This window comes from Limulus polyphemus, unplaced genomic scaffold (genome assembly GCF_000517525.1).
Source record: "Limulus polyphemus unplaced genomic scaffold, Limulus_polyphemus-2.1.2 Scaffold322, whole genome shotgun sequence".
Classification (NCBI taxonomy): Eukaryota; Metazoa; Arthropoda; class Merostomata; order Xiphosura; family Limulidae; genus Limulus; species Limulus polyphemus.
In genome coordinates, this window is record NW_013665932.1 from 50157 (window position 1) to 75164 (window position 25008).

Below are 25008 nucleotides of genomic sequence, written 5' to 3' on the forward strand. Positions count from 1 at the left end.
ACCAATCGTCAACTCTTGGCTACTCTTTTTACCTAACAAATAGTGGGATTGTCCGTCACATTATAACGGCTGAAAGGGCGAGCATATTTGGTGGGACGGGGATTCGAACCCGCGACAAGTAAACAAATACCCCCCCCCCCCCCAGTGACACAGCGACATGTCTGCAGACTTATAACGATAGAAACTGAGTTTCGGTACCCGTGGAGGGCAGAGCACAGATAGCCCATTGTATAGCTTTAAGTTTTACTATAAAATAAAAACCGCCTAATCTGTGATATGTTCGTAAACTGTGATACTAATATGATATTTTTTTCAACTGTATTCGTTTGGGAAGACTATAACTAAGGATAACGTTAAGTTTTTATCTATTTACTCTAAAAAAATATCCGGATTTTCTCCACGTATAAGTTGTTTGTGGAATTCTTTTGTGTTTTTAGGACTTTATTCAGTTAGTCGTGATTCAAGTGCGCTATTTAAAAACTATCAATGAAACTTATTAAATACTTCTTGCGTTTCTTTTTAATAATTAATGTTTACCAACTACTTATAATCTGTGCACTATCAAGCTGATGAACAGGTGAGACAGCGGTAAGTTTACAGACTTACAACGTTAAAATACCGAGTTCGTTTCCCCGCGGTGGACACAGCAGATGGCCAATTGTGGCTTTGTTCTATACAAAACAAACAAACTTCTGAACAGTGGCGTTAATCTACGGGGACGTTCGTATAAATGTAACATTACACGCTATACCTAAACAAAATTGTATAATAATTATCTAACGGTTTCTTTGAGTGATATATTTATGTACGACACAAGATTTGAATTCACCTTAAGCTCGAGGATAATGAAGAACAAATGACTATACATTGTTTTCTGTTTATTTGTTTGTTTTCCTCAACAAGTAATGATATTCTTAGTTGGAGCTCCTTTGAAAATTGCTACAATCAGACTAATTACTATTCTTTAGCTGTGCTTGATGTTCTTTTTTTATGTGTGTGTGTGTGTGTATTTAGTTTCTTCGCTTTTGTGACTCGCTATTGGCCACTCTATGAGAAACGTACAATTTCACCCTCCACTTTTAAGTGTCCTTATTGCAGTCGAAAAAAAAAGAAGTTAGGAGAGTAATTTAAAAAAGGTACCAAGCAGCCTTCTCCCTACAAATGCATGGCCCTTACATCTTACAATTAACACCCCACCCATGTCCAACCTACAACTCCAGTCTCCTAGCTCTGTCCATTAGTATTCTGTTCGCGATCAAGTTTACTTCTTGATTGCGTCGCAGGATATATACATGTATATTAATTTACTAACATAGGCAGACGGTTCGGATATGATGTGGAATTCATAATGTCTCCTACACATTACAATACTAGCGTTTGTCTAGTGAGAGAATCTCTTCTTCAGGAGCATTTGTTTTGTCGTCAAATTAATAATCTACTTATTATTCAAAAACAATTTTTAAAATGTTTCTACTTAAGAGTATTTCGGCAAAATTATCAAACATTTTTTTCAAAATGTCGTTCAAATCTTTATGAGCAAATGATTCTTCACTGTGTTTATCGATTGGTTTTTTAGTGTTTTTTTTTTCAGATTAAACACGAATGTACACATTCGAAAACTACATTGTTACAATTGTTCGCACGAAATAACATAAACCAACGCTATACTGCGTTCGATAATAAGCTATTTTTCACACACACACACCCATCAGTGCCTGAAATAATTAAATACTTTTGTTTTGAGTGCAATCTGTCTTTTAGGTATTCATCTCAGCCCGACAGGTTTGGGTAATTTTTTTTATGTACATTTCTTTAGAAATAATTTTTAATTCTATATGAAATAATATATGAAAGAGCTGGGTAGTGAGACTGCTATTAGTAATTTTGACGAGTTATATCGGGAGATTCAACTTCAAATCTCACGTCGAGGAAAGCAATTAGTTACGTAACGGCTTCATTGACGATCAGCAGTTCTGATGCCAGCACTAGTGTGTACGGTTGGAAACTACGTTCTTTAACTTATGTCGTTATTGTTAATCTACATCGTAGCTTTGAGATGTACACGTTAACGATTCACATGCGTTCTGGGCATTGCTGTGTTAAGTCTCATTAGCACCACACTGCTTACTAAATGGATTTAGTTTTTTACCAATCAATTCATTCATACACTAACGTACCAACAAATGAGAGCTTATTGACTCTCCAACTTGGAAAGTTGTTTTTAAAAACTAATTACTTTTCCAATTGGATTCTTCTAATTAAAACAGCTTACTTCTCTCATAAGGTTTGAAATCCCAATTACTTACACTTTAAACAAGGTATTTTCAACACATCATAAGATCCTTCTCAATCATATGTTGGCTTGTTTTCTATCTATGACAAGCTAGCACTCCTACCTCAAGTTCCGGCTTGTATTTAATTTTACTGTTCTTTATTATTATTGCTACGTGTTACTCACGCTAACTGCCTTATATGGCGCTCTCTTAAGACAGATTTGAAATTCATAGATGATAGTATCAGAAAAAAAAAAGCCTTGAACCCACTATCTGCATGCAAGTTTTAGTTTCCAGTGAGTTCAATAAATCTATTGCCATGTAATTAGACAGTCTGTAATGTATAATAAACGTCCATTTGTGTATATATACCTAGAGGCTATCGGTTGAGTTGATGATTCTTGTGTTGGCAACAGGGGGAAGTAACGGGAATCGTTTGGTGTTAGTGTAGACTCAATTAAAGTTAAAATTTTAACAATTAACACTAACATATCTAAAAACACATTAACGTTTAAAAATTCCCCATTGTAAGGTAATAAAAGGTAAAATAATAATAACTTTCATATATTCCGGTGTCAGTTTATTACTTGAGGCCGCTAGTCCTGGCTCAGAGATTCAGAGAAAGAGACACACATGTACTTCTTTGTATAAACAGAAAGCTGCACAATGGACTATCTACGCCGTGCCCCACAGCAGAGTTCGAACCCTGAATTTAGTGTTTTAAGGATTAAGCTTACCGCTGAGCCTCATTAGGGGTGGGGTCATAGACTAAAAATGACACCAATATTGTTATAATTAATGTCGGAGTTCTTGGTTGCGATAATATATATAAATAAGAACGTAGAAAGAAACAACACCAATGCTTCGCTTTGTTAAGGGTCATACAGTAGTCTTGGTGAACTTACTGAATTATATGTTTAGTTTTGTTCTAATTATTAGTTCAATTATCTCAACTGTTATATCATAAACTCATCTTCATATTTAAGGATAACGCCGCTGAAAGTTACGTTAGTTTTAAAGGAAATAAGGGTACCACCGAAAAAAGAAAGAAAATATTGCCATTATTTGATGGGTGATGTCTAAAGCATTAATCTTTATTATATGTACAGGGTGAATTTTCATGTTCTTTAGCAACAGTCAGAAAAATACCCTTAACACCCATGTACTAATTTTTTGTGTGTCTAAAACTGAAACAGACAAGTTACGTGATAATATATATATTACATTTTTGATTTTTTTTTGTAAGGGAACATAAGAAATAATGTTGACAGACATGTGTGGGTGGTCTCAAACTAAGATTAATAGCATTCGTTTCCACAAGCATATAATCAGTGTTTAAGAATTTAATAGCTTTATAAGCTATTACGTTGGAACGGTGTCCATTCGAAGCCAGAAAAGTTTGCAGCACATTTGCCTGAAGTAATTTTTATCATATTAATAAAATGGAAGAAGAAATTATTAATATTTGTGTACTTTTCCCCAAATTGGCTTTGGCTTTGTATAATCTAAGGGCACTTTTGTGGTCTCTCTTTCTCCAAACCTTATTAGAAAATTTAGTTCTTTCAGTTGAAAGGTATAAACGCCTCCTTCCATAACAAACGTTTTCTGTCTTCCACTAAAAGTGGTGTAAAGCACTTCCCCGGTAAGTCTTCGGATTTACAACGCTAAAATTAGGATTTTCGATTCCCCTCGGTGGACACAGCAGATAGCCCGATGTGGCTTTGCTGTAAGAAAACACACACATTTCTCCGATAAAATAAAACTTTCTGGAACTTTATAGGGTTATATGGATCTCTTTCTCTCTTTCTCTAGACAAACGAAAATATTTTGTCTCTTGGGGGAAAATCCGTTAGTCTCTCTGGTTCTTTTGAATTTTTCTTTGTATTTGTGTAGTTAATCGATAAACTCTCTCTCGTAGTGAAAACTGAAATGAATCGTTATGCATCGCTAGGCTATAGATTACAATGTTCCTGAACACGACGAGGAAATGTACAACCTCGTCGCAAGTAAAAAAATGTTTGTATTCAAATATATAATGAATTAAAACGCACATTTCAGCTCTATGAATGTTCATTGAAATTACTAAATCTAGATTACGTAGTTTATAGTTTAAATGACCAAATACAGGAAGTTTAACACCAAGAAAACTTGGGTTAGTTTAAATATTAGCTTACGAGAACTTCTGGTATATTTTACTTTTTTTTATTTGAATACAAATTTCATTAATCCAGAAATAAAAAGTCTAACAATTGTTATTGTACTTATTTGCACTTCGTGAATTTCCTTAATGTATGAGAACGTGTTACATGTTTAAACTGGTAAGAATAATAAAAATTCAACAACTTAATTATTTATATTTGTTTACAGTTAAAAGTAATTGATGACTTTTGTTAACGAATTCCATGTGCCTTAGTATGTCTTAATTCAGTTTAATCCGCCAAGATAAGTCGCCTTTACGTTTCTTGAGTAGGCTTACATAGTCATTTGTTGTGCCTCTGACACTGCCCAGACTAAGCTAGTGACGTGTCAGTATTCTGTCAGAAAATCGAATACATATGCACTCCTTAAGCCTCATTAAAACTCCTACCTGCCAACTGCTCATTTACTCAACAAGCAGTCTGGAGTTTTATAATCAAATACATCTGGTATTAATATAAAAACGTTCATATCATTGTCTATGTTATCAGATATTTAAGACGCACATATCATTGTCTATGTTATCAGATATTTAAGACGCACATATCATTGTCCATGTTATCAGATATTTAAGACGCACATATCATTGTCTATATTATCAGATATTTAAGACGCACATATCATTGTCTATATTATCAGATATTTAAGACGCACATATCATTCATTGTCTATGTTATCAGATATTTAAGACGCACATATCATTGTCTATGTTATCAGATATATAACAAAATAATAAACATTAATTCACGTCTTCTTTATCTTTTAGGCCACCTCACAAAATGAAAACAAAAATCAATCATAATTAAAATAGTAATAAAGAAACACAGCATAGCTCTACAGTATATTCGGTTATCAGATAAGTGGGTGGTCAAGTATTTCCACAGACTCATTACGATCATCGTCATTATGATGTATATCCTGTACAGCTCGAGCTACCGGAAGGGTGCGCTCGTGAACGGTCAATTAATGTGAAGTATTGCTCGGATTTTCATTTATAACAAGACAAACCATATCACCTGGAACTTTATCTTAGGTTGAAGCAGAGAACTTGTACATCGGCGAGTTATTCACCCTATTAGTGGCGTGCTATGAACACTCGTCTCATTATTTTAACGTTCTTGCAACAAGAGCTCGATTGATAAGACCTCGAAAATGTGTCATTCCGATATATTCTTATCAGTTGTACAGTGTGCGATAACATACAGTTAGATGGCTTAGAGTAAAAAAAAAAAACTGACTTGTAACTTTTTTCATTACCTTTTGTTCTGGTTGTATTCTATTTTTCTTTATTTTAAATTTTATTTTCCATAAGATAATATGTGCCTTAGAAAAAGTAGTTTTAAGTTTTTATTTAAGGCGATCGATATGTGCCTTAGAAAAAGTAGTTTTAAGTTTTTACTTAAGGCGATCGTCAAATGAGTGAAAATATGAAATGCTGTGAACTAAAAATGGTTATTGTGCATTTTTAGCGTGATAAATAAATGCCGACATAATACCTATTTATCAAAGCTTTATTTGTGTGTCTGACATCATAATGACTGAATATGTGTTACTTTTCACAAATGTATATCTGAAGTCAAACTGTATATCAGGATTGTCGTAGCTTTGCTTTATGTGGAATGTGAGCAGAGCTTAACATTTCATACCGTTTGTTACCTAAGTAAATAAATTAGAATCGAAAATTGAAAACCGTCAAGTATAAACATGAAAACGACAACGTAATACCACAGGAAACAAAACGGCACCGTAAAATCACAGGCAACAGAAAAAATAGCACCGTAACACAATAGGAAACAGAATAAAATTGGGATCGTAGCACCACAGGAAACTAAACGGCACCGTAACACTAAAGGAACGAGAAGAAAATAACACCGTAACACTACATGAAACAGAACAAAACAACACCGTAACACTACAGGAAACAGAACAAAACTGCACTATGACCTCACAGGAAACAGAACAAAACGGCACCGTAAAATCACAGGAAACAGAAAAAACAGCACCGTAACACTACATGAAACAGAACAAAACAACACCGTAACACTACAGGAAACAGAACAAAATGGCACTATATCCTCACAGGAAACAGAACAAAACGATACGAGTACATCAAAGAAAATACGAGCTAGTAACATCTTTGGATTACTAGTGACCTTTTTTTTGTTAACTATCCCATCAAAAGTTGTCAGAATAAATCTGTTCTCACCCGTATTTCGAATTTAATCATTTTTCTTTTATAAGATAATTAGCATTAAAATCAAAAACTAAAATTACCACATGTTCACAACTTCTTTCATCTGCTTATCTAATTTGTTTTTTTCTTATACCGGTTACTATATACAGTTCCACAAGAGTGATCTGAAGGTTGCTAAGGTTATTAGTTAACGTAACCAATCATAAATTCTGTATAATTTATGAATATAAATGAACCAAAATCGTTTAGAGCTGAATAGCTAGGACACTAAGGAAAATAGGACGTTGAATAGCTCTGAAAAGAGTGGTAAGTTTTTGGTTTTTTTTAAAAGGTTAAAGCCGCACAAGAAATCTAATATTGCTGACTATTAACCCGACGAAAAATAAAAATCACCCAAGGACAATGAGAATGATAAAAAGGATACGCTTGTTATTTTATACAGTGGTACATGTATTGGTAATGGCACCGCTACCAAACAGTATAGAGTACCACAAGCGGCGTTTCTTAACCATGTTAAACAACTATACGTCCATTATTAAAAACTCAAAGGTATACATTCAAAAAGCGGCACGGAAGCCACAGATTCGTTACATTTAAATTTAAAAGTTTCAATTAACAGAGCTAGAAAATCAGTGTAAAATTTTTTGGGTGTACATTTAATGTTTAAATAATAAGAGTTTGTTTGTTTGTTTGAAGTTAAGCACAAAGCTACACAATGGGCTATCTATGCTCTGCCCACCACGGGTATCGGAACCCGGATTCTAGCGTTGTAAGTCCGCAGACATACTGCTGTCCCACTGGGGGGCAAATAATAAGAGATACTTTGTTCAACTTCGACGTCTAGTTCGTACTTGTGACAAACCTACTAAGGCAATCTGCCGCTATCCCTAATGTTTGGGTTCGAATCCCCGTCCCATTAAACATGCTCGCCCTTTTAGCTGTAGGCCCGGCATGGCCAGGTGGTTAGGGCACTCGACTCGCAATCTGCGGGTCGCGGGTTTGAATCCCCGTCACACCAAACATGCTCGCCCTTTCAGCCGTTGGGGCGTTATAATGTGACGGTCAATTCCACTATTTGTTGGTAAAAGAGTAGCCCAAGAGTTGGCGGTGGGTGGTGATGACTAGCTGCCTTCCCTCTAGTCTTACACTGCTAAATTAGGGACGGCTAGCGCAGATAGCCCTCGTGTAGCTTTGCGCGAAATTCAAACCAAACCCTAATTTTGAACTAGTTAACAGCGGAAGGCAGTTATTTAGCAGCACGCTACTATCCGCCATTAACGCTAAGGACTGTCTGTCACTCTTATAACACACTCAAAGGTTAAAGTGTTGGATATATTTTGTAGTATCGCACAGTCCAGAACTCTACCACAGGACCAACTCGCGTCCCCTTTGCTCAACATTAACGTTGTATATGTAATAGTATTATACACTGTTCTTTACTTTCACTCACAAGCTCTTGTTAATAATAGCTAATGTAGTCTTTTCTCGTTGATGCTGAATATTGAGAAGGTTCATTCAAGAAAATATTAATTGATAATAAATGGCGTTAAAATAAAGTAATCAGATAATATTAAGATATCCTTAATTAACCTAATACTGATGTGTTATGATATATGTAAAATTTATAAATAGTCGACTTCAAAACGAAACAGTTGTTGTCAAGCAATTTTGCTAATACAAATAGCGTCTCAACCACCATGATGTCATACCCCAGTCGGCCAGAAGAGCCTTGGTATTAATCGAAAGGCATCGTCGTCACTCGAAATAACAGTTATAGTGTGATTACCATATTATTATACCCTCCTTTTTACTTTTACTCAGAAGGTGTTATTATTAATACAGAGTGTAAAAGACAACTATTGGAAGAGATTAGAAGCTGAGTAATAAAAAGTATAATTTAAACTATGTTCTTTTCTTCGAGTCACTCTTCAACCAAATATCTTTTCATTAACGAGCCTCATTTCGATTCCTTTTTACTAACTGTTTTGTCAAAACAGAACCAAAAATAGTGACATTTTATGTTTCACTTACCTTATTACTTTTATTCGTGCATTTTTATGAATTAACCGACTTTTTATTCATTAATAAAGACATATAATATTTTTAACTTTTCATTAATTAACTGACTAACATGTTTTTGATATTTGTCGCCATCTATTGTGAGGAAATGACACCATAGAATTTGAGCCGATATCTCTCTCTCCAATATATATTTTAATGATTTTGAAAATATAGTTTTACGGAGATTAATGGCATTATCTTTTCTCCTTCATAGTAGTATCAAGTAGAACACGCCATTTTCATTAATTTACTATTTCTTAATCAAAATCTTTTCTCTACTGTAATTAAATTATTTCATAGGGACCTTTCAGTTCTACTAATGAAGCAAGTCTGGTCTAGCTCAAGCTCTCTTAAGCTCTAGTTGAGTAGCAGGCATGCGCTCAAACTACTTCAGTAGCTTTAGGGTACTGTTGAACGAATTGCGAATCCTACACATTTCTTTATTATTATTACGATAACGTACAGCTTTCTTAAAGACGACAATAACAATAAATGTAATCATATACATCATTTTTGTCTTTTTCTTAAAAAGTATAACGCTTGAGACTATACTTCCCTGATTTTGTTTTATCATTGGATTATTCATGGTAATCAGTTATATTTCTCAAAATATTTAGTCTTGTAAAGAGAGTCATGGTAAGTCGGCAGTCTTCCTCACAAAATATACAAGTGAATGTTATATCAGCCACTGAAATGGCGGAGAGCTCTACGTATATCTAATTAGACACTAACTCCTTTAGAAGTTAATTATCTGTTATTAGATGTTTTGTATATTGTTCTATGTTATATTTTATACTTTAATAACGGAATTTGGTTTGGCAGATTACGTTTTTAATTCAACTCGTATATGAATTACGATCACTAAGAACACCAAGAGCAGTCTGGCATCCATTTTGTATGCTTGAAACAAGAGTGGTGATATGGTCCTTTGAAGGAGTTATTTCCACGAACCACCTGAAAGAATATGATGTTTATCCTAATACTATTTCATAAAAGTTCTATGTAATCAATGTACAGTGAGTATACAAGCCACACCTTCGGTCAATCCCACCTTCTACAAGGACCGTGTCGACCGTTATAGCGTCGTGGAGGCAGCTGATATTATTGAGTGGACTGAAATCAGGACCAATTATAATAGGCACATGGCCGCACAAAGGGTTGTAGGATGTGGTTCTCATAATAAGTAGTACTGATTGTGCCATTCCGCAAATTACAATGATCCCTTCGTCCATCAGTGGTCATTTATGCTCACGCCATACTTTTATCCCCTTTATATGAGTTACGTTCCGATATAAAAATGGAGGTATATTTGGTTCCACATTCTCTACAAAATAGTATAGCCTCTTATCTTTCTATGAAGTGAAGATCAACTACTATGTGAAACTAATAATGTTCAACGTGTCATTGGTCCACAAAGATTGTTCCTGGCACCACTGCAGAAGAACTGTACTGTGCCTTGCTGTGAGCAGAATGAACATCAATGGGTATCTGGCATACAGCTAGGAAAGCCTTGTAATATATATATATATATATATTCCATTGTTTGTATACTGACATGATGTCCAGTTGCAGTTCGATGTTAAAACAGATACCCTACGAACGTGACGAGCCAGAATTAACACATGTATAGCGTTTGTTTAGTTGTTTTATGGACGATGTCATGCGTTGTCCGAGGAACTCTACCATTGTCCTGGAGTCGTTTCATAATCTGTTCATGACACTTTGATACACTTCTAGCTATTTTGCAAGAGTCTGCTGTTATTGGCCGGTTTCCTTTTATTCAATGGCTCTCGTGCTTCTTCTTCGAAGTCTACATATAATGAATTCGGTGCACACTTTTAACTCTGTTACTCTCTTCAAAGTAACAAATGAGACAAGACTGCGTGATTCTATGATGACATAGACCAATCATTTACGCTTCGGGTCACATGACGGACCATGATATGTCTGATAAGCATAAATATGGACCGAGGGTGTGTGATTTACATTATTCTATAACGGTGATGTATATTTTGTCATAAGTGTAACATAATAATTTCTAATTATCCTTTTAATTGTTTTGTGAAGCTTACTGGCGAGTACTGACATAAACTGCACTCATTGCCGTCTGGTATTACAAACTAAAAATCATCAGAATTAACTCGACAGATTTCGGTTTTATTGATTCTTTAAGTACATTTTAATGTACAATGTTTCCGCGTGTTTTCGTAAAACTAAATGGTTATGTTATGAGCAATTATTTTTAAATTACTTTCGTGCTGCTTGGTATGTTGTATTTAGAATCTCAACGGAAGAAATAAACAGTTCTGTGTTTTTAAACATATTTTAACACAAAACGTAGAGGTATGGTACATATTCAATATATTTCCCATTAAATATGGCATATTACATTATATTGTATATTGTATATATTGTATGGCAATACATTACCATATTTTTATTCTATATTTCAGAGTTGTCTTCATAAACCAAAATTACACTGAAACAATGTTTTTGTTTAACTTAATGAAATAATTATTTTCATTAATCCTATTATTTCCGTACACATGGGTTAAATACATTAGATATTTATTTTATAACCAATTATTGGGTCGCCATTTTCTAGATGCCGAATACCTAAGTATATTCGCACCCACTTATTTTTTTTTTAATTCGTTCACCCTTTCTCTTTCAATGTTTGGTTCTATTCTAGCTAACTCGAAACTAGAAAGCCCGGCATGGCCAGGTGGTTAGGGCGCTCGACTCGCAATATGTGGGTCGCGGGTTCGAATCCCCCGTCTTACCATACATGCTCGCCCTTTCAGTCGTGTGGGCGTTATAAGTGACGGTCAATCCCACTATTCGTTTGTAAAAGAGTAGCTCAAGAGTTGGCGGTGGGTGATGATGACTAGCTGCCTTCCCTCTAGTCTAACACTGCTAAATTAGGGACGGCTAGCGCAGATAGCCCTCGTGAAGCTTTACGCGAAATTCAAAACAAACAAACAAACCGTACACATGTCTAAATAGTTACTTGTGAATTAAGCCTAAAATTGTGAAACCTTAAGTAAAGGCAACTTTTAGAACTGTTCAAGCAAACTGAATATTCAGGAACCATTTTACCATTATTTTATCAATATTTTTATGTTTATTTGAAACATACATATATAATATGGAACATAAACATTTATATGTAAGACCATGACAACTGGATAGCTATATAGTGGATTCGAAATTACACACTAGGATTTTGATATGAACCCGGTCAAGAATGTGCTTCGCAACAATAAGCAGTGTAAGTTATTCGTGTGTGTTTGCGTGTCCACCGAAGGGAATCGAAACCCTGATCTTAGCGTTGTAAATCCAAAGACTTACCGCTGTCCTAGAGGAGGGACGGATGTTATACCATAATATTTAAAGTGTAACAAAGTTTCGCACATTAATAAACGGAACTGTAAAACTGTGTCAACTCAAGACACATTAATGAACAGAACTGTAAAACTGTGTCAACTCAAGACACATTAATAAACGGAACTGTAAAACTGTGTCAACTCAAGACACATTAATGAACGGAACTGTAAAACTGTGTCAACTCAAGACACATTAATAAACGGAACTGTAAAACTGTGACACATTAATTAGCGTAATAGTGTAATTTATGGGACTCATTCTAGTTATTTCCGATCAAAGTATCACTCAATTTTGGTTCTAAATACCGAATGTCTGTAAAGTCAAAATCAAAAAAAAAAATTCAACAAAGTAAGCAGCTACTTATAAATAACGAGAAGACAGGATTTATTTGTTTGTTGCCAAGCGCAAAGCTATACAATGAGCTATCTGTGTCCTGCCTATAGAAACCTGATATTTAGCGTTATAATCTCTTAGAGCTTAATCCTTAATCCACCCTGTAGAAAAATACAAAGAAGAACTCAAGAATTATCACCCTCATTGAGCGTTCGTAATTCTGTGATTTATATGTAACATGTTACGATATATGTAACATGTTACGAGCAATATATTGAAAGTTAAACTTACGACTTGTATGTGTATCACACACTTTTACAGTATATGATCACTGTTATGTTTCTACCATTACTCTGAGAAACAGCTACCTGTGTGGTTGAAACTTGTTTGGTAAAAACATAAATGGTGAGTTTTGTTTGTTTGTAATTAAGCACAAAGCTACACAATGGGCTATCTGTGCTCTGCCCACCACGGGTATCGAAACCCGGATTCTAGCGTTGTAAGTCCGCAGACATACCGCTGTGCCACTGGGGGGCTAAATGGTGAGTACAAGAACACGCGCATCTGAGTTCAAAACAAAATTTTAAACAATAACCTTATGATATCTTGTCTGTCTGTAATAAAATAAAAAAAGCACATTTACTTATGGCTACATTACAAAAAATGTTTACATGGAAACCAACATAAAAATATTGTCCATCATACTAAAAAGTCAATTTTCTAAACTCTAGTGTAAATCCGGGACCTAAGCATTTATAAAAAAAATGTCATACATCCACATACAACCAAGAGAAAATTAAAGAAAAAAGTTATACATTTGATTCTTTTTCAACCATAATTCTCTTCAGTTTGAAATTTCTTGTGTCTAACTATTATCTTCTTTAAGTTTCGATATTCCAAGCTGAATCTGTGTCGGTAGTAACACCCAACAATAACGTTATATGTAAGATACGTCTTAGATTGTATTTTGATTAAATAAGGCCTTATATTATACCAGCATTGATGGATTTATAAATAAAGAAAAACCCACCGAATTGCACTAAAATTGAAATTATATGATCTAAAAGCAGTGATTGATATCTTATATTCTATTGTACATTAACAGTTTAACAGTTACATGTCAAAAGCTACGTAATGAATCTTATATATAAATAGATTAATATTAATAAAGAGTACAAAAAATCACCTGATTAACTCGTCGTTCTAGCTTGACTTTCTGAAGTAACATTAAACATGTTTTTTTCTCCTTCCAGGGCGAGAGAATTGTCGAAGGAATCTGACGAGAGTACGACGAAAACGCCAATTAGGTGCCGCCAAAGCGAGTTTTAAGTTAGTTTATGTAGTTTCTTGAATACTACGCTGTGTTTAATATAACAAAATAATAATCCCCTTTTTTTTTTAATTTGCCAATTTCCTTCAGTCATCCAGGTACCAGCCATCTTTGAAGCGGTAAAGTCTTGGCGCGTAACAATAATTTCGTCTTATCATTTTATCAGCGTTATGTTTACATACCTCAGTGATGGATCAAGTGATATAACACCAGTCTTTAATAAAGTCTAATATCTTAAGTCCGTCAGATCATAAAAGCCTTTTTGTTTTATCGAAATAACATCTGTGGTGATCAGGTTTCTCAACGTTTGGGCTCATTTTTCGTAGTTCGAAAATCACAAAGTCCAGTTGCTGTGCTACAACATCGAAGTCAGTAAAAGGTAAGTTGCTTCCCGAAAAGCTAACTTCTGTACACTACTACAGTTCCGTCGCGTGGAACAACCTTTATCGGCTGCACTGACAGAGAGTGTGAGCGGGAAAGCTGCATGACTAAGGGTTCTGTAATTACGCGTGTTAGCATTTGTTCTGCGCATGCCTCTAGCAAGACACCGATCTATATAATGCCACAGAACAACATACGCTCAGCATCTAGAAAAGAGACCCGAAACCACATTCATCCTGAACACTTTAATCAAAGATCTAAGTGAGCAGAACCCCCCCAAAAAAAGAAGAATAAAACAAAAAACATCGCCTAAACACTTTAATCAAAGATCTAAGTGAGCAGAACCACCTCAAAAAAGAAGAATAAAACAAAAAACATCGCCTAAATAGTTTAATCAAAGATCTAAGTGAGCAGAACCACCCCAAAAAAGAAGAACAAAACAAAAAACATCGCCTAAACACTTTAATCAAAGATCTAAGTGAGCAGAACCCACAAAAAGAAGAATAAAACAAAAAACATCGCCTAAACACTTTAATCAAAGATCTAAATGAGTAGACCCCCCAAAAAAAATCGTAAATAATATTTCAAGATAGTGTCAAAATCTGTATAAAATGGAAAAGAAAGAGAAAACGATTGAGGAGTTAAACATGTGCCCAGGTATTTAGCGAAAAGCCTCGTCGGCACTGGATATAGCTGATGTATAGTGGGTGACGTATTATAATGTATTCTCCTTTGCTTTCACTCGTGCAGTAGAAACAAATCCCAAACAAAACCTTTAAACATGTCCTAATTTCTATTAAACTATCAAAAATGTTAAAAACATTAAGCTGGGGAAGTCAGTAATGACTATTTTCAGTTAGAGTTAAGAAAATAAGTTTTTCTGTTGATTCAACAAGAACATTTTTACAGTATTTCTATTCTGCAAAAAAGTAAACACGAGAAATTACACGTGTGTTCATTCAGTCTTACGAGAAACTACATGTTAAAAGCAGATTTTAACATGTAACTTCTAATTACTGATCATCCACGAGTGAGTAACTGATCACACACACACATACACTTGTCAGCAAAAATATCTCGGAAAGTTAAAGTTAAAAAACAACAACTATTTAGACCTACGAGTACAAGGAATCCGTCTGTACGCATGAAATACCAATCGACTTATCATGTTCAGTACTACTGGTAATTTGTGAATACAGCAGTAATTTTAATCAAGATAAATATATACAACATTTTATAAAACCGCCATTTTAATTCCGAAACGAAAACACGTATGTGTTCTTAAAATAATATCGTCACTGCTTGCATATTTTAAGCAGCTCATTTCAGTTAGCTGAAGTAATAAAATCTTTAGATAATTGATCTAGTTTTGTTTTTATTTCATTTATTCTTTTGACTTACATATATCCGGGCTTACCTTTCAGTATATCGTTGCATATATATTTGTACCAGATTTTGTTGAATATAAAATAATTCGTTAGTCAACCTAAAGGCACATGACACCTTCTTTATAAATCAAGACAAGAAAAATACTCACTTCGATCAAGAAGGTTCTTGGAAAACGGATTTTCTACGAAGAGCTATACATTCTCCAAGAAGTACAGACTTCATATAATGCAGTGAAACATTCTTTGAAGAGCTAAACTCGGACTAAAACATCCAAGAAATGCTCCAGTAGAACTTAATTGATATAATTAAATAAACTACTTATAACTTGTAACTTTAATTTTTGCCCAACGTGCTCATCGTTAAGTTAGCCACTGGATTCGTAGAAAAATGCCTGTTTGTTACTGCTGTAGTGTTTGTTTGTTTTATGAATTTTGCGCAAAGCTACACGAGGGATATCTGCACTAGTCGTCCCTAATTTAGCAGTAATGGATTACCGACAACTCTTGGGCTACTCTTTTACCAACGAAAAGAGGGATTGACCGCCACATTATAACGCCCTCACGACTGAAAAAGCGAGCATGTTTTCGGTGAAGTCGAGCGCCCTAACCACCTGGACATTTGCCGTAATAAGGATGAAATGTTTAGCAATAGAATATTAACAATAGAATACATGGATATCCAAGTCTTTTTGTCAACATTTGAGAAGAAGAATCCGATGAAGTTTGCTAGGCCACATCTTATTTTTGTATTTTTGTGGTCGATTGACATTTGTTTTTTATCGTTAGTTTTACGAAAGCCTCATGCTCATTTCAGCCACATTTGTTTTTTTTTACTTTTCTTTTTTGAAATACGGCCTTGTAATTTCATTCCGCGAAACTCGCGTTGTGTAGCAGAAAAATCAATTGTTGACTGCACGTCACACTGACATACAGGACAGACTAGATATAATTTCGTTCGTAACTTGATGAAATTTGGGACGTTACTTCTCGGTTATATTAACAGCAATCTCTGAATGTTTATATTTTTACGTTTTATTTACCAAAAGTCAAGCTCTACTGTCAAATTACTTCTAAGTTCGTGGATATATCAAGAAAACGCTTTCGTGATCTTTCGTTTTCTTCTAGGTTCGTGGATATATCAAGAAAACACTTCAGTGATTATATCATCTTGCATTCTTTATAACAGAAATTCTTCGATAAATATTTTGCATTTTCTCTTGTCCGTATTCTTAAAATAATTGTTGTTTTAAGCAAAACTTTTTTTTGTGTTATCCAAAGTCCGACACTTCTAATTTGTAATATAAAGCAAATCTTCGAGGTCAAATAAACCAAAACACAACAACTGATTGGACTTTTCAAGTTCGTCCAAATCGTATATCGTTATCCTTAACAAATGAAATGAATTTGATATGATTATTATTTATAATCCAAACTCTTTACATTTCGTAGTATTCTTTAGTACATGTGTTATGTCGATATGTACACAATAACTGTTCCGAGTATATATATATATATATATAATATTTGTGTTATTTTTTGTATACAATAATCATGTATTATTTCGCTTGATACACTATACTCCTTAATTATTTGGTAGTTGTTAACTAACTTTATGTTGTTTGACATAATATAAAGCCGCTTTTTAATGTTTCTTAGTATGATTTGACTCTTCAGTTATATTGATGGGTATGCAACAACTGATGTGTATCTAACTTTATATATATCATAACGCTTGCGTTTTGTTTCGGTATGCTATTTCGTCTGAAGTGTTTGTTTGTTTTTAATTTCGCGCAAAGCTACACGAGGACTATCTGCGCTAGCCGTCCCTAATTTAGCAGTGAAAGACTAGAGGGAAAGTAGCTAGTCATCACCACCCACCGCCAACTCTTGGGCTACTCTTTTTATCAACGAATAGTGGGATTGACCGTCACATTATAACGCCCCCACGGTTGAAAAGGGCGAGCATGTTTGGTGGGAGAGAGATTCGAACCCGCGACCCTCAGATTGGGAGTCGAGTGCCTTAACCACCTGGCTATGCCGGGCCGTCTGAAGTGCTTTAGCTCTTGTGTTATATTGCCCGGTTCATTGGGACTAAGGGTCGAACACAGTCCAGTATTTATCGTGCTTGATTATAAACCTGAGGTTCCGTGGTTTGTGTCCCGTTAGCCCCAGAAAAATAGATAAAACTCGCTCTTCGCTCTTTATGGATGCATTATAAGAGTGAGTGTCAGATAACAGTAGCCCAAAAGTTGGCGGTGGGCGATATTGACTAGCTGTCTTCCATCTAATGTATCACTTCTAAATTCGTGACGGCTAACACAAATAGTCCTAATGTAACTTTACGCGAAAAACCAACAAATCGTTGTAACTGATTTAATGTTATTTGATATATTTTAAAATAACATTCTTAGATTGCTTAGGATATATGACTTTTGGGTTATGTTGAAAGATATGCAATAATTGCTGCGTATATAACTTTATATATATATATATATATATTATAATATTTGTGTTACATTCATTAGTATACTAAAAACCTGTGTTATTTCCCTTGATATACAACATATCTTGCATTATATCACTAAGTTCGTTATATCTGAGACCGGATATGGCTTAGTGGTTAGTGAGTTCAGAGTATGATTGCGAGGGTTCGTGGTTTGTGACGCGTTGCAGCAAAAAAGCGTGCCGCACTTTATGTGAATGGATACGCTAAAGAGTGGTGGTCAGATCTCACTATTTGGTCAAATAAAAGCAGTAACAGAGTTGGCGGTGAGTGCTAATGACTAGCTGTCTTCCCTCTAGTCGATAAACTCAAAATTTGGGGTTGGCTCTGTGCAGGTAGCCCTTTTTTGTAGCTTTGGACAAACATTTTAAACAAACAAATCATTATAACTGTTATTATGTCGCTTGCAATACTATAAAATTTATATTATATCGGTTGGTAAACTACACAACGCGTAGCATGTAGCACGTAGCTTTAATAATTGTGTTACGGCTTATTTTACCATTTGTGTTACGCTTTGTTTATTTTAGTGCTTTTCTCGCTTGGTGTACTACAATCATCGTTCTGCTTCGTCTTCAAATACAGTAATTTAAGGAATGAAAGCAGAGGTTTTGAGTCTGTGTGAACGGTTGTTCGTAGCTCTCATAAGTATAGCCATCGCTGACAAGATATTTGAATACGACCACATTTTAATTTACGACGCATTTATCTAGCGAAAACAGGCGCCAACATAAATATACTTATACATATTGATGTACTTTGATGCTGACATTGTGTTAGGAATTAATTATAACATTTAAATTCTGACGGACTGAAAAATTAGTTTTAAAGCTACATCAGATGTTATACCTGCCAGTAAAGAAGCTAGTGTTAGTAATATTATTTCTTATTTCATAATTTTATACAGAGGTTTAATTATGTTTCATAATATCATTCGAAATGCAATGACACCAAAGAGAAAATAACAGTTCTTTCCAGAAAAAGATATTTGTATAGCGAGATTTTCAAACGACATACAAGCAAAGAACATAACATTCCGAAGAAGGAACCGTTCGTTATTCTTTAGGAAACCGAAAGATTTCGAAGTGTTAAAGACCGCAAGGGGCTCCGAAACCACACCTCAAGTCAATCCAAAATGATGGCTTTGGTTACGAAAAAGAAATATTTGACCCATAAAGCCATTGCAATAAAATTCAGCATATCTCCTGGTACGTTAACGAGATAATAAACAAGGATTTGAAGCTGACAAAAACCCAGAAGCGAAAAGTTCACTAGCTTCCCGCCACACCTTGAAATCTACAGCTGTCTTCATGAGAAAGATGGCCGAAAAAAACTGGAATCACAGCAACCTCGTTCGACCACATACCTGTCAAGTCCCTCAATGGACTTTTGTGCCTTTGGTCTGCTTAAATGTGATATTGAAAGTAGACGTCCACGTGCAGTGGACGAGCTGGGGAAATTCTTTAACGATCTGTGGTCTAAGATTGGCTTCGCCATTCTTCGCAGAAGTTCGTTAAAACGGAAATTGCGGCGACGAGCAATAGCACGTAATCATGGCAATCAGGCCGAGCAGGATCGACGATGGAGGTTGTAGTTCCAAGGGCAGCACGTGACCCGGAGCATCATTCAAGTAACGTGCGATTAACCCATCACTTAAATCACCAAAATAGTGTAAACTATCCAAAACACGGATGTTACATTTAATCCTCATAGTTAAATAGTGATAGTTCACGTAAAGCATTAAAAAAATAAACTTTTATTTTACTGTTTCTATTTACCAAATATTAAACATTACAGATCGGATACATAGAATAAGAACTAATCTGGTTGACCCCCCACGAACTTTATTTACATCTCCGCGCATCAGGACAAAACCTTGTTGAGTACAATGAGAGTTGTATTATCATTATAATAGCCTTTATTATATTTGGATACATGCAAGGTTAACGTTGCACAGAAATAAAAAGTCTGCTAATTTCAAAAATTAATGATAAAACCTAATTATAGTCTTCAAGGCAGAAAGATAAAAATTTGACAAGTGAATAACTGTCAGTAATAATATGCTTGATGGGGGTGTTCTCGAAATTGGTCTTTTTTTAGTATCATTATTATTATTTACTGCAATTTATGTGGGGACGAGATAATTTCACAGAATTATTGTTATATAAACCAATTGTTCAAAGAATGGTTTTAGACGCTTGTGTTTTCTGGGGATCACTAGGAAATTTTATAGCAAAATTGATTTCAAGAGCTCCCAGCGTCGCAAAAGGTATTACTGGTTTTGGTTGTTACTAAACTCAAAGCTACACAATAGGCTATCTGTGCTTTGCTCACCACAGGCATCGAAATCCGATTTATAGCGTCGTAAGCCAACAGACATTCCGCTGAACTATTGAGGAACGCAAAATATAGTAACGCGCCCCACATGTTATCTTCCATCTTAATATTTCGCACAACATACATTCTCTAAACGTTAACAGTCGCCAAAATACATGTTAAATACAATACAACACATATTAATGTATATTGCAACACGCATCAGTTTTTAACACAACACCTATACTTACGCAAACAGGGTGTATTAACTTGCAGAAAATATTCCATAAAGGATTCTCTTACGGATGAGACAAGTCTAATTAATAAAAAAAAAGTACGAATTATTGATTTGTGTAACAGAAAAAAATCGAATATTATAAAAATAAAACAATTCTGATTCGGTGCCTCAGTCACAATTACCCGAGTGAAGACATATAATCAATATATAAGTTTAATTTCCTGTGATGACTAGATGCGGGCAATTTTCTCTTTAAGCTTCCTTTTTTGGCAATGTGAAAAAAAATGCACGTTATTTGCACACGGATAATCTTTATATTCCTATTTGGAGAAACATCTAACCCAATTCCTTAACAACTAAGAAGCGAGTGTGCAGATACTAAACTGTATCGTATAACAAGATGCTGACACAATCCAAAAAAAAAAAAGCCTCCCGCGTGGATATGTTTATTTGTTTTTGTTGTTAAGCGCAAAGCTACACAATGGGCCATTTGTGCTCTACCCAACACGTGAATCGAAACCAGATTTCTAGTGTTATAAGTCCTAACAATTATTATTGAACCACTGGGTCTTCCAAATGAATTCAGTTAGGAATAGCTGAAATTAATAAGAACACAGACGGAACGAAGTGTTGAGGTTAGACAGAATTAAGTGTGCGCTTGCGCGTTTAATTTTAGGCTTCTTACCTTGGAAAGGACATTGAATTGTTGGAAAGGGTTCAGAGAAGGGCTACTAGGATGATACCTGAGATAGAAAGGTTGTCATATGAGGATAGGTTAAAATTTCTCATCTTGTTTTCTGTTGAAAAAGAAGAGTTAGAGGGGATCTGATTGAGGTGTTTAAGATTGTTAAGGGAATTGACAGGGTTGATGCGTAATGGTGAAAATGGTAAGGCTATGAAACACAAATATAAATTTGGCAGTGTAGGAACCATCTTCAGCTAAGACAGATTATTCTTCTAATAGGGTGGTTGTCCTTCGGAACGGGTTGCTTTTAGATGTGGTAGATGAGGGTAATTTAGGGTGTTTAAGGAAAAATTTGATAAATATTTGAATGATAAGAGCTGACTTTGAGTTTTATAGTACTAAGTTTAATATAGTGGAAAGGACGACTTAGATGGACCATAAGGTCCCTTGTTGTCCTTTAATGTTAAGTTATGTACTTCTACAAGAGTATTCTATTCATATATATTCCTCCCTGGTACCAAATTGTGTATAGCAAACCTATCATCTATAGAAAAAAAATGTTATAAACTTAGAAAAAATAAATATAACAACCCTTCATAGTGTTCAAGCTATCTTAATACGATTAATAAGCAGTTAAAACCTACGATATGAATATTAATACAAGGAGAAAACATTTGGTTCAATAACACTATACCTTGCAGAGTTTGGTCGTTTCTAGTATTATTGAATAAACAAAGACCAAATATATGCAATGATGGAAACGCCCACTCCACATAGAAAGCTGGATTAAAAACTATAAAAAACGACGTACATTTGCTAATATTCCAGTTTTTCATAAGACGTTCGTCGCCTTAATTTTGATGGAGGGCAATCACGAACATAGGTGAAATATTTTTTCGAAGTGTGCGTTAAACAATATTTCATGTCTCTGAAATCAATTACAAATTATATAGTACAAATGCATTTTCATTCACCGTAGACACTTAAACGTATGACTTAATGTCCAAATATTAAAATCAAAGTCAAAAATATAAATTTATAGAAAAATAAAACGAAATTACTTATATATGTTTGATTATAGCAAAAAAAGTGAAATTTATAAAACCATCTAGGTGTAACTCGTCTAATCATTTTGCGGAAGTTAATCCAGTTTGTATTCTAATTGAATTGTTTGCTTGTAGTTAAATACAAAGCTACGCATTGGGCTATCCGTGCTCTGCCCACCACGGGTATCGAAACCCGGCTTATAGCGCTGTAAATCCGCAGACATACCCTGTGCCACTGGGGGTGGGGGCTCTAATTGAAAGTCGTAAATATTGAATTAATGAATAGATAATTTTCAAAACTGGACATAAAAAATATTTTTTGTTTTTTTTATTCCTGTGCAAAAAAAAAAATTGAAAATGCTTTAGAATACGTGACTAGCCACGTTATCATCAATAATTGATTTTTTTTTTTTTGCTAAGTAAGCGAAAGAAATTCTTGTCGTAATCATTAATTCAATGGTATCAGTATTTAATAGGCGTGGTTGACAAACTGCTTAATAAACACACTGGAGGGGGAGTTCCTTGCTCAGAGTAATCTTCGGTTTTGTGTGAAATTAATGACGACCTGCTGTGATTACGTCTCTTTTCGCCGGGCGTGAAAACTGTACTGGTAGTTTAGACAGATTACTAGAGATGGCGCCACCAGTAATTAGTGCTTGTGAGCGGATTTTGACAGTACCGTCAAAATGGAGGCGGAAGCACAAAGGTGAGGAGAATAAATCCTTACGTATTTAAAAAATATATAAATATTTTGTTTTTATCTTAATCAAAACATATGTTATCTGAGCACTATGTAATAAAAATAGTGTACTGCAGGTAAGCTACAATAGAACTTAGTATCTATAACACGCCAAACGTACAAGAGTAAACTTCATTTAAAAAACTATAATCTGGATGCTAAATGAACGGAATTAAAAGTTTATAACGCTATTTTCATATTAGAGTCAAATCTTAGACTGTTAAGAAAAGATTACGGAAAACACAGAAACATATATAAATCATTATATAGCACAGAGCCTGTTTTTTGAGAGAACGAAGGATCTGTGATCATGATGAGGAAAACTATATATATGGACTGCATCAGCCTGTTTAAACTTTAATCTGTTTCACAGGAGCTGTGGTTCTGTAGGAGCTCTTTGTCAAATTAAAAAACAATTCGTGTGATTTCAGGCCTTCAAACAGGAAACACCCGAATGGGATACTTCTGCTTCTCTTAATTCTCTGTTGCTTTGAGATCTATCCAATTCAAAAAAATGTGTTTGATCATTTCAACCGCATCTACATTTTGTGTGAGACACCCCGAAAATCGTGGAACCAAACCTAATCTCTGTATCCAGGTGTCAAAATTTTGTACTTAATGCTTGCTACAAAATGCATACGCTAACATAGAAACATTTTTAATTGTTTTCACAACTAAACAACCACGAAAATATCCGAAAGCACAATACTTAACACAGTTGCTAGATTTAATCCAAACTGCTGCAACACAAAACATTATTAAACACTATACGCTTCGTTAGTTGTAACTTAGATCACAGGTGTTTACATCATATAACTATCTATCCAATTTGTGTAAACACATTATGCAAGAAATGACAAGGGAACTGTATTTATTGCAACTGAAATGTAATACGTCATAAATGTGCTTAAGATATATGCAAATTAACCGATCATGTACATGAAACGCAGATAATAATCACAATAATTTTCTCACGAATTCACATTGACAAATACTTGTTTCTTATTACACGTTAGGACTAATTTTCACAGATGTCTCATCACGTGATTATTCCTAACGTATATTTTACTCCCTAATGTCTTGCCATAATAGTGGTTACTAAACAGAAACACAGCGTACCTGACTCATAACTCAGTAGTAAGTCGCTGGACTCTTCATCCGTCTAGTTAGAAATCTTCTACATCCTGCTTCGTTTTAACTAACAGACTTTGCTTATCTGGATGGGTTGGTCTGTTCAGTAATCCTCATCTAATGTTGAAATCTGTGATATAAAATTACACTTGAAAACGCAATCTGTGAGCAGAACTAAATCATAGAAGACCAAGCGAATTCAAGCGCGAGTCCCGGATACATAATGCCTTTGAGACGCGATGCAGAAGTTGAGTGTCCCGCGGAAAGTGCGTCCTATTTCTTCCCAGTAACGGAGGAAGCCCTCTGGCGGCAAACCATTCTCCCTCTTCAGCCTAATTGCCGAGACTTTCGACAGAGGAAGACGGCAAGATTAATGAGGCTCACCGTAAGTTCCCAACGAAATTTGATTTACTCCCTCAGTTTTTCCTTGTTGTATTCTCCAATTATTTGTAGCAGACTGATGATTAAATAGTTTGAGTTCTGAGAAACTGTGTCCAGGAGCTTAAACAATTTGAGACTAATTCACTTCATTTATACAAGCACACATAGACATACATACAAGTCCGGTAATGCACGAGAGAGTTAGTTAAAAATAGCACAAACATATTCTAAGGGAAAAACTATATAAACGCAAACCCCCTTTTTTTATTTTGGATTGCAAATTGAACAATTTAGAATATGTCCTTTTATTCTAGATTTTTTTTTTTTTTTTTACCCTTATTGATTTTAAAACCAAACATTGAAGCTCACTGTAATGACGAAGTACGGAGACAAGTTGATAAATAGAACACTAAGGAAAGTGGCTTG

At 34.8% G+C, this 25008-nt stretch overlaps 1 protein-coding gene across 1 annotated transcript in view; it reads right to left on the bottom strand.

Moving 5' to 3' along the window:
• The window catches only part of LOC106457360, a gene marked incomplete at its 3' end in the record, with an annotated part of 71042 nt that extends 46246 nt beyond the window's left edge, over positions 1 to 24796 (bottom strand). Inside the window, exon 1 of the mRNA XM_013916771.2 lies at positions 24190 to 24796. The remainder of the gene's footprint in view (positions 1 to 24189) is intronic.
• Between the last annotated feature and the right edge of the window lie 212 nt (positions 24797 to 25008).